The sequence below is a fragment of the Mercenaria mercenaria genome, chromosome 10 (genome assembly GCF_021730395.1).
Source record: "Mercenaria mercenaria strain notata chromosome 10, MADL_Memer_1, whole genome shotgun sequence".
Lineage (NCBI taxonomy): Eukaryota > Metazoa > Mollusca > Bivalvia > Venerida > Veneridae > Mercenaria > Mercenaria mercenaria.
In genome coordinates this window covers 12,160,601-12,170,898 of record NC_069370.1, presented here as the reverse complement: position 1 = coordinate 12,170,898, position 10,298 = coordinate 12,160,601, and the positions used below count along the sequence as shown (strand labels likewise).

Sequence of the window (10,298 nt, the reverse complement as noted above, 5' to 3'; positions counted from 1 at the left end):
TTTATATCAAAATTATTCAAATTATTCCCCGGGATGAAAAAAGGCCCCGTATCGGTGGTCTCAAATTTAAGATAGACATAAATAGGGAAAAATATTCTTGTATGAAACCACAAGACCTAGGCCTATGATGTTTTGTATGTAGCATTGCCTTGTGCCTCTCTACCGATATTATGCCCCTGGGATGAAGAGAGGTGCTGACCCAGGGGCCCCACATTTTTATAGAATTAAATAGGTAAAAAATATTATTGTTGGAAACTGCAAGCCCTAGTCTTTAGATTTTTGGTATGTTGATTTCTAGTGGTCCTGTACCGAGATTGTTCAAATTATGCCTCTCGGGTAAAAAGTTTTACAAAGACATACATTTAAAAAAAAGCGGATCTGTAACAATATTGTTCAAATGATGCCCCTGCGATGAAAAGAGGCCACACCCCGAGGGACACATATTTTTTTTATATAAGTTATATAGGAAAAAGAACTTCAAACAATATCTGATAATACTGTAAAATCTGGTAAATAAGCGTATACGTTTATAATAATTTTTGTGACACTTTTATGCGCCTATTTTTGATATGCGCTTATACTGAAGCCAAAACTATGCGCTTATTTTTTATACGCGCTTATAGACAAGCCGTGTGCGCCTATTTTTGATATTAAGAATATTGAAAGTGCTAAAACGAAAGTAAAACATGGCCATGGACGTGCGCAGTGAATTACTTTTATTGCATACAGTATTTAGACATAATGAAAGCATAATGAATTCATAATTTGCAAATAATGTTCAATCTGTCGGACCATTCAATAATTGAACACTAAGATTGTAGCATTTTATCCATATTCTTTTCACAGATTAACAACATAACGACAAACTGTTATGACAACGCAAACAACTTTTCTGGTATTCAAACTTTTACTTTCATTTACTGAAAACATTCATTATTCAAAAAGCATAATTATCGTAAACAATTATCATTTTATCAGACAATAATCTTTTAACACCTATCGGCTATTCAGCAGGTAAGGACACTTGTCGCCTGTATTTATGCTAAACAATTATCACGGTATAATGCCGTTTATTACGTCTTTTTGCTGCATCTGTTGTTTGTTTACCAGTAATCGGATATGCGCCTATTTTCGAGACAAAATTATGGTAAGGGCATGACATGCGCTTATTATCCCATACGGAATAATGGTAAGGCCGTATGCGCTTACTTTTGATATGCGCTTATATTCGAATATGCGCTTATTTACCAGATTCTACAGTATTGCCACGACTGTTTATTTATAATAACTTCATGACCCCAAGTATTTAGGGGCCACTTGACTGTAACCTTGACCTACTGAACTACTTTCTTGTTATTTTATTTTTAAGAAACAGTCTTGACATTACAGGTTTCCATACCGATTTAAAATCAGATTTTCTGTGACCTTGAATGTGACCTACTGACCTACATTCATGATTTTTAAGACACAACTTTGATAAATGGATGACATGTATAGTTTTGCATTCCTATCTTTATACAGACTTTCAGTGACCATCAGTGTGACCTACTGACATACTTTCTTGTTTTTAAGCTACAGCAAAAGGATTCTGAACACCTGTGATACTTTCGTTTTTGATTTGTAGTATCTCTACGCAGGTAAGCGATATAGGGTCAGTATGGCCTTCTTGTTAAGCCACATCCTTGAAATTTGGATTACATGTACATTTTTGCACACCGATCTTAAATCATCTGATTTTCAATGACCTTCAATGTGACCTACCGACCTACTTTCTTGCTTTACAAGATACAGCTTAGAAATTTAGATGTCCAGTACAGTTTTGCATGGCGCTCTTTTAACAGACTTTCGGTGACAATCAGTGTGACCTACTGACATACTGAGCTACTTTCTTACTTTTTAGCTGCAGCAAAAGGATTTGGAACATCTGTAATATTTTCTTCTTAGATATTTCAGATGTAATTCTGCATAATTTTAACCTTGATCCACACTCCTGATTTTCTTGTTTTTAAAGCTTTAACTAAGAAATTTGTTCAAGCAAGCAACGCTACTCAGGTGAGCGATATAGGCCAATTATGGTCCTCTTGTTTGTTTTGTTTATGCTCATATATCTCTTTGTTTTTGGAGTTAAAGTCTTTATATTAGAACAAAATTTCATGGTAAAAGCAGGACCGATGACTTCATATACATTATGCAAGCATACAGTCAAAGCTCATGGCTATGTCATGATTTCCGTGTAAAATCCAATATTGGGCGGGACATAAACTATACAAATTGACTAGGCCAGATTTCCCTAGTACAAAACACAATTTACTGACTGATGACTCTATGTCACTCTTCTATTCCTGGCAGAAATTAAATTTTGCTCGATTGAGGTAAGAAACTTATATGTAAGATTTTTATATGATTTATGAATTACGACTTTATTTAGTATTTTTGTTCATTCTACAGAATTGTTATAGAAGATATTACATTATTTCGGTATGGTAGAATTATATTATTTTCTTTTTCTTAATTTTGTAAATTATTTATTTTAAAAGAGGAATCTAAAATGTTTCGTTTGTATAAATTGTAACGGTAACGTGATAATAACAAAATAAATATTGTCATCAATCGTATTTGTCAATCTTTTCGTTGTAAATTATTGAACGCAGGTACTGCATTTTTGTAATGTATAAATGTATTTTTTGACAAGTATACTACAGTGTATCTAATATATAATTGCAACTTAAAATTATTCTGTGCTATATATCTATAAAATGTCCTTTTTGTTGTATGGTAGTCGATAATACGTTCATAGCAGGTACTGTTCTACATTTTATTTGTATTGCATATTTGTTAATTTGTGGTTGTAAATAATAGCTGCAGTTAATAATTTTCATATCTGTAATTTTTCATCATAATCGTTTCATATATTTATCATACTTTAACTTTAGACTAGTAAGTAATAAATTTGAGCATTGATGGAAGCAGTAAGTAACTTATTGTATTCACATGACGTATGAACTAAGTAGTACGTATATTTTGTGAGTGTAGCAGGTTCTTCTTTGTTATTTTATTGGAGCCTGCAGAGGTATGGTGTACCCAAAGGAGCAGTTTTCCGCTTAAATTTGTATGATGCTTACCATATGTTATATATTTCAGCTTCTTCAAACCAGATGACGTTTTCCTAGTAATATCACGACCCGGAAGTCTTATACCCGCGGTTTACTTTACTCGCCTGGATGTGAATTCCCAGCGAAGAAATTTTACGTCCCACTGTTGTGCCGTAAACACCTAGCCGCTGACCTTTGTAATCGACTGAGAGAGCTCAGGGATACAAACACCGGATATTAGGAGCCAGAATGGGGTCAACGTCTTACCGAGTTAATGGGACTCTACTTTACCTATTTTTAGTTCTACTATACGTTTAAAGTCAAATGGTCTGTGTAAACATCATATGTCACGTCGTCTTTGAAAACCGGTCCAGATGCGGCATGACGTAATATCGAGAAACGACGTTTAAAGTTGCGCCAAGTTTACGCGCGCAGCTTTCTTACACATGTTTTAATTAGCAAAAGTTTGACCGTTAAAGTACGACTGCTTGTTACATGATTGATAACAGCCTACTTGAGAAAGAATATTTAGACATCAGAGCTGTAAAAAATAGTGATATTACGCCTGAGGCAAAATATTTCGTTCAAAATCAGTTGTTTCCCCTTCAATATGTTTCCGGTTTCGGATTTTATCAGGGAAGCGTGTGAAGTTTACTTTTGTTTATCTTCCTTTTGTTCAACGATGGAGGGATCTGAGAGTTGTAATACTGTTTAGTGATTTGGAAAGTACCGTTTATAAACAGGTGTTAATGTAGATTCTCTAATATATTTGAAACTTTCACTGAAATAAGTCTGTCTTTTACCCGGAAGTGAATTCAAAACATAAAGAGTGAAATTTATGAAATTTATCTTGTGGCCACTAAACACAGATGATTTCACTATGCCTGTGTATTTAATATAAAATGGCCAGTTGGGTTATCACAAAGATTTTTGAAGGCAGGCAGCTTCTTACTCAAGGTGACCAGGATTCATCAAATGATTTCATTGGCCATAGACTAGTAAGCATTATGTATGGGAAAAAAAACAATAATAAAAAGTCAATATACATGTAGCTATGATAATTAATAAATTTGATGCAGACTTATAGATGCCTGCCTATGTCACATGATTTCTCGAAAAGTCCCCTCTCACAGTAGTAGCCAAGGTATTTTAAAAGGAAATATGTAGATGTCCGGTAACCGGACGCCTACCCTGCATTCTAGCTGTCCGGCAACAAGACGACTAGCCTCTCCGCTAATGTTTTTCTAGCTGTTCGGCGATCTTTTTACATATGAATACTGTAAAGAATAAATTTATTGTATCATATTTTTTTGGCATAAGTTTGAATATTCACCTGTAAGGCTTATACAATATTTTAAAATTGATTACCGGACGCCTAGAAAACCCCTATAGGATAGGATAGGCTAGGCGTCCTGTTACCGGTCGGCTAGAACACTGGCTAGGTTTCTGGTTACCGGATGTCTAGACACTTCCGTTTATAAAATGGTAACTGTTTTTGCTGTGGGTCTCATAAGTCATGTTATTTCTGTCTGGTGACTACTGAGACTCTTTCCATTATTGTTGATTCAGAATGTTTTGTAACAGGATGATTGTATATGGATAGTGGGAATTTATGCCATATAAGGCGTAAAAAAAATGGCTTGTTTCCGGTGGCCCGACCTACCCTATTTTTTTACCGCCGACCCTAAACTTTTTAGCGGTAAAATCGGGCCGCATATTTTTCCAAATAAGTATATTATTATTTTTATAGCTCTTTGCACGAATGGACTACTCCACCGATCGGGTGAGTGGTTTCTACGTGGTAACTTTACCAAATTGAGAAATTACATCAGGCAAAATTACCTGGATTGACTGGAATTTACCCGCGAATCGTAAAAATATCAAAACGTCATGCTGGTAATTTTCCATTCCACAAACACGTGCGCCCTATCGTAATATCTTATTTACATGGCGGTTACTTTTGACACAATAAACGCGCGTGGTGCATTCATTTTTCAATGTAATCGCTTCAAGCTTTCAACACCGCTTGAGAACTAATACAGTTTGAGGTCTATAACAATTTTAATAAGATATCGACAGGAATGTAGGCAAAATTCTTTAAAAACGATCAGATTTTCATATAATGTTTTGTAAAATTTCAAACAGCGCGATCTTGGTTATTTACTTCTTTCTTAAAGTAAATAAACAGTACATACTATGGTAATAAAATTCAGACTCTTGACCAGAATGTACAAAAAACACAATTAAAAAATCTTTAATAATGAAAAAGCGGCAGCAATTTTAATACATGGAGTAAAACGATTTTTGGCAAACAGATTTCTGTTAGCACGGCAGAATAGGTTACGTGACCTCGTGAACGTAAATAGAAATGTGGTTTTAAAATAAAGCAGTATGATGTTGTTGCGGATTTTAATAAGTTTTGAATTATTCATAGTACATGTATTTTTTGACACAACACTTTGTTAAGATATTCTTTTCAAACAATAATGTAAATTCCTTGAGGGCAAATAGGTCACAGAGGTAGGCTATCCACTATCATCGTCCACGGTTTGACACATTTACATGTCAGTTTATTCGGGATATTGCACATTCGCTTTTAAAAAAAGATAAAGAAAAAACTTTTTTATTGATTTCTTCTCAACAATTTAAGGAATCGAGAAAGTACGATCGGACAGTGATGTGTCACATGGCGCGAAAACATTACGTAATGCCATGACAATCTCGGGCAACTATACCTCTTTGATCTCCACTTCAGATGCCATAATAACCGACACACTTCATTTAGCTCTTTGAGGGGATGTTAATTGATGATGAAAACAAGGCTAATTACTTAGTTTATCATCAGAATAATTACCGATAATTGTTAATGTTGTTTTTTTTTTTTTTTTTCACTTTCAACACGGGTCGACGTCGGGTGGATGATGATTATTGTGTCCATATTTTGGGACACTTTTCAAAATAATTATTTTTCGGGATAACAGATTGCTACAGTCTTCCATTTTTAATTATTTTAGAAATAATTCCTGTTTCTTTGAGTCATATGAAGTTATGACGTCTACAACATCACAATTTATGTGATAGAATTGGAGGTCCACTAAAGTCTGAGCAGGTCTACTAGATTTCAGCAGTTAGTGGACCTGCTGAAAAAAGTTAAGGTCGAGGCCTGCAGAATCTTGAAAAGTCAGGTTTTAGATGGGATTTACAGGGTTTTCCCTAGCCCCAAAAAAGGTGGTAAATTTACCACTTTTCGAGGTCCATGTCCCCCTTTTCATGAGTTTTCCCCAAAAAACAATTTTTCAAATTAATTAAAAGTTAATTTCAATCAATTTAAACTATTAAAAGCCCAAAAGAGTATCAAAGTATTCAAGCAAATCCAAACATGTCCCCCAAAATAGTCTCTTTTTTCCAGAAAAATAAATTTGGGGGGATATGATGTCCCTCAAAATAAATTTCCTAGGGAAAACCATGGATTTATAGTAGTAAGACGTTGAACAACCACTTGCAGCTTTATTAATTCACAATTTGGGCATACCAGTCAAAACTCCATTATCTAGCATTTCCAGTTAATCCAGAATTTTAGACTGGGGTAGGGGGTGATGGTATTTATCTCAATGCAGATCAAAGATGCAAATCATATTCCTGGCCAGTGTGCTTTTACTTGGTTTTAGTTTGAAATATAAATGTTGGTTGTTGAATAATATTCAATATTAAAATTATTATTTAAAGAGAGAATCCACAGCAAGATTTCATTCAAATTTCATGTTTAATCAAATATAAACCATGTTCTCCGCAAGTAATTGCCAACTTCTCCACATGAATTAGCGGCGGAGAATGAATGATATAGGACACAACGATTCTATGACCACTTGATCCGTAGATCGACTCCTCTACCTATTGAGCTAATCGGATGGGCTACTCTGGAAATGAAAAAACAACAACAACAAAACACAAACATAAAGCAAATATTTATTTCATAATATTTAAATACACAATCAAATGGCATTTTATATAGCTAAAACATCATCAAAGTCATTGTACATTCAGGTGTAAATCAAACATAACAATAGGATGCATGTTTATAAGGTTTATAATCTCCCTGTTTGAAACTACGATGGTGTTAGGTTTAAAAAAAAAAAAAAAAAAATGCCTACCTACCTACCCTATTTTTTTGGCCATGTCACTGGAAACAAACAATTTTTTTTTTAGGCCTAATGAAAATCTTTTTATTTTTGAAATTTTTGAGCCTTGCTGTGTGTAACACAATTTATGATCCTTTAAAAAATAGATTCATAATATAATAACTTTTAAAGTATTTTGTGGTAAGTTAATGAAACCTTTCAAAATCACATTATTAATTTAGTAGTCAGTTTTTGATCTTTAGTGATGTTTACGGTACATGTAATGTATCTTCTTTCAGATAATATTCCTTGTTTCTTTGATGGTTCATTCCACTACAGCTGGTTCATATACCCTACAACAGCCAGGAAATTGGTCTGTTTACTTTAAGATCTCAAGAAAATGTAACATATTTTGGATGTGCTTTGAGGAATCAGGTAAGTAACATGCAGCTAAAGGCTCTTATTATAATTTTAATGCAATATTTTATTTATTTATACCTCTGTCTAGGCTTTGTGGGAGCCAATACAAAATAAGTCTACTTCTACACTAATGATTTGTACAATGTATGTACACGTACTATGACTATTGAATGGCTTTTAAAAACTGACAAAACTGGCATTATTGAAATTTAATTTCAACAATCTGGTTTTGAGGACGATCAGTTGGTGTAAAGTCTTCATTACATTGGCTATTAGCCTGGGAAAAGTTTGTGGCACTCAATAAGTACATGGATAATTAGAATGCTTAACACTACATGTACATGTGTATAAGTTGATATCTCATTAAGTTGTAGAATAGTTCTAAATAATAGGAATTTTAATTAATTATTTGAAGTAAATCAATTAATTGTAATTTAGTTTAATTGTAATATGATTATTTTCAGATTTAATTAACCCATTCTTGACATAGACATTGTTATGTGATTCAATTTTTTTATCAGTTTTATTGCACCAAGAATATGGATTAGAATGAAGACTGTAAAGGAAGACTGTAAAGGTTCCTGAGATACATGAAGATAACAGATACTTTTACCAAAGACTTTTAAATCTTTTTTCAGGAAGGCAAGTGTTTCCTTTTGTTTATGAAAGCAACTCAGTTGGTTAAGGAGCAGACAACTTGTGAGCATGGTACATCACTACCTGTATTGGTATTCCATTTCGACAATGCTGCTAGCTAGAATAGGAATAACATCTTGCTGTGGTATGGTCTGTGGAGAGTTTTACTAGGTAACAACCATTTTTGATAGCTGTTAAAACAGTGTATACTTTTAACCCTTAGGCTGCATGAGGCAGCTATGTCTGCCTTTGCAACCAGTGCAGATCAAGATCAACCTGCACATCTGTGCAGTCTGATCATGATCTGCAGTGTCTGATACTTAGTCAGCAAATTTTCTATTAGAACCCCCTATAAGCTATAAATTGTACTGTCTCTATTTAAAGATGGAAAAGTCCATTTTACAAATTTAGCAGGTTAAGGGTTAACACAATAAATGCAAAAATGTGTTTTAGAACATCCTATTTGCAGTAACCAAAATCTACAAACAAAGTACATTTTATATACTGACAGCACGCTGTTGTCAGTCTGTTTGTCAATATTTTAGAGCATTGGTTGTAAGAATCATCTATTATCAAATAGTGATAACCCTGCTTTTATTAAATAAAGCGACTCCCAGGTTAATTATTTAAAATAAAATGTTTTACTTATTTGTTACAGGATATCACAGATTGATTGAATATTCAACAATGATCACAGACCAGGCAAAGTTTGAATCTTACTTGCACTTTTGAATTTAGAAGAATCTTTGGAGGAGGGTGAATGCTGTGACCTTTATTAATACATGATATTGCTGACACAGTGTGTCAGTCATCAAAGAAATGTCATAACAACACAGTTGGTCAACAGAGATTTAAATCCTGTCACATTCTACCAGTGGAGAAATATCTTATCACAATATTTTAAACTTTTGAAGAAGATAACCAAGTATTACTACTTTATCATGTCTGCAGAAACACCTGGATTGTTAGTCTTAAAAGTGACAGTCCAGTTAACTTACTAAAATCTACTCCCCCTTGCCAAACGAATATTATTGACATGGAATGACACAAGCCTGACAATGGTACCTGTATGAACTCATAAGAGAATAGTATTTGTCTGAAAAGTCAAAGGATTCTGTTTGTCCCAAACCACTTGAACTGAAATTGGATTGACAGGATTTTTCTGAGAACTGAAAAAAGGAAGTGAATATAAAAGATAGAAATTGTTGTTGAATTCAAACGTTTTAATATACAACACTTTAGCCTGTTTTGCTGTTCATATAGATGTGTTTAGCTGTTAAGGTTAAACATCAAGTAAAGGTTGTAGTTTCAGTTACCTACATTAAAGTATTGGCTGGAAATAAATATTTACTTTTCACCAGAGCTTGTAGCAGTGTAACCTTCATCAAAAGTTAAGCTGTTGTGTTAATTATCAAAGTATTTTTAGAAAAAGGAATTTAGTATGTATGTTGCCATGGTAACATAATTCAAATTATATTTCATTGAAATTATGGATTTGTATTTCAATAAGGGATCTACAGTATATAATGTAATGGTAAAAGAATGTTCACTTTCTTCAGTATTGTCAGTTATAACTAGCCAGTGAAAAAACAGATTACGAGGAAAGGGATGACTGAAATGTTTATTCTTAAGATAACTACTTTTGTTACAGAACATGACTGTTTTAAAGTTTTTATGTGAAATTTTCAGATTTCTTTCCTGAATAGTCTTGTACTTTCAAATATTTAACTTATTAGAAATACTTTTTAAAATAAGCTCTTGTTTTTAAGTATTATTGTAGGAAAAGGGAATTTAAAAAATATGTCGCCATGGTAACACAATTTTCTTAGAAAATATGGAAAAATTTTAATTAGCTGTACTTTCTAGTATTCTAGATAAGCATAAACAATAACAAATCAATAGTAATATATGTTTCATTTATTTCAATTTAGTAATTTATTACCAGCAGGTGAAAGGCAAGTTATGAAAAAACAATGACAGAAATGTCTTATTCTTATAGTTATTACTCATGTTACAAACACTGTCATAAAAC

General features: G+C 33.2%; 1 long non-coding RNA gene across 3 annotated transcripts; it reads left to right on the top strand.

Annotated features, from left to right (window-relative positions):
• Positions 1-3,686: 3,686 nt before the first annotated feature.
• On the top strand, positions 3,687-9,623 carry LOC128559771 (uncharacterized). 3 transcript variants are annotated; one of them, XR_008372621.1, is made up of 4 exons: positions 3,687-3,835; positions 7,510-7,645; positions 8,269-8,437; positions 8,925-9,623. It is a non-coding gene; the product is annotated as an uncharacterized LOC128559771 (long non-coding RNA). The 3 variants fall into 3 exon arrangements; XR_008372622.1 differs by lacking the exon at positions 3,687-3,835 and having other exon boundaries at positions 6,147-7,645; positions 8,152-8,437; XR_008372620.1 differs by lacking the exon at positions 3,687-3,835 and having other exon boundaries at positions 6,157-7,645.
• The last annotated feature ends 675 nt before the right edge of the window (positions 9,624-10,298 follow it).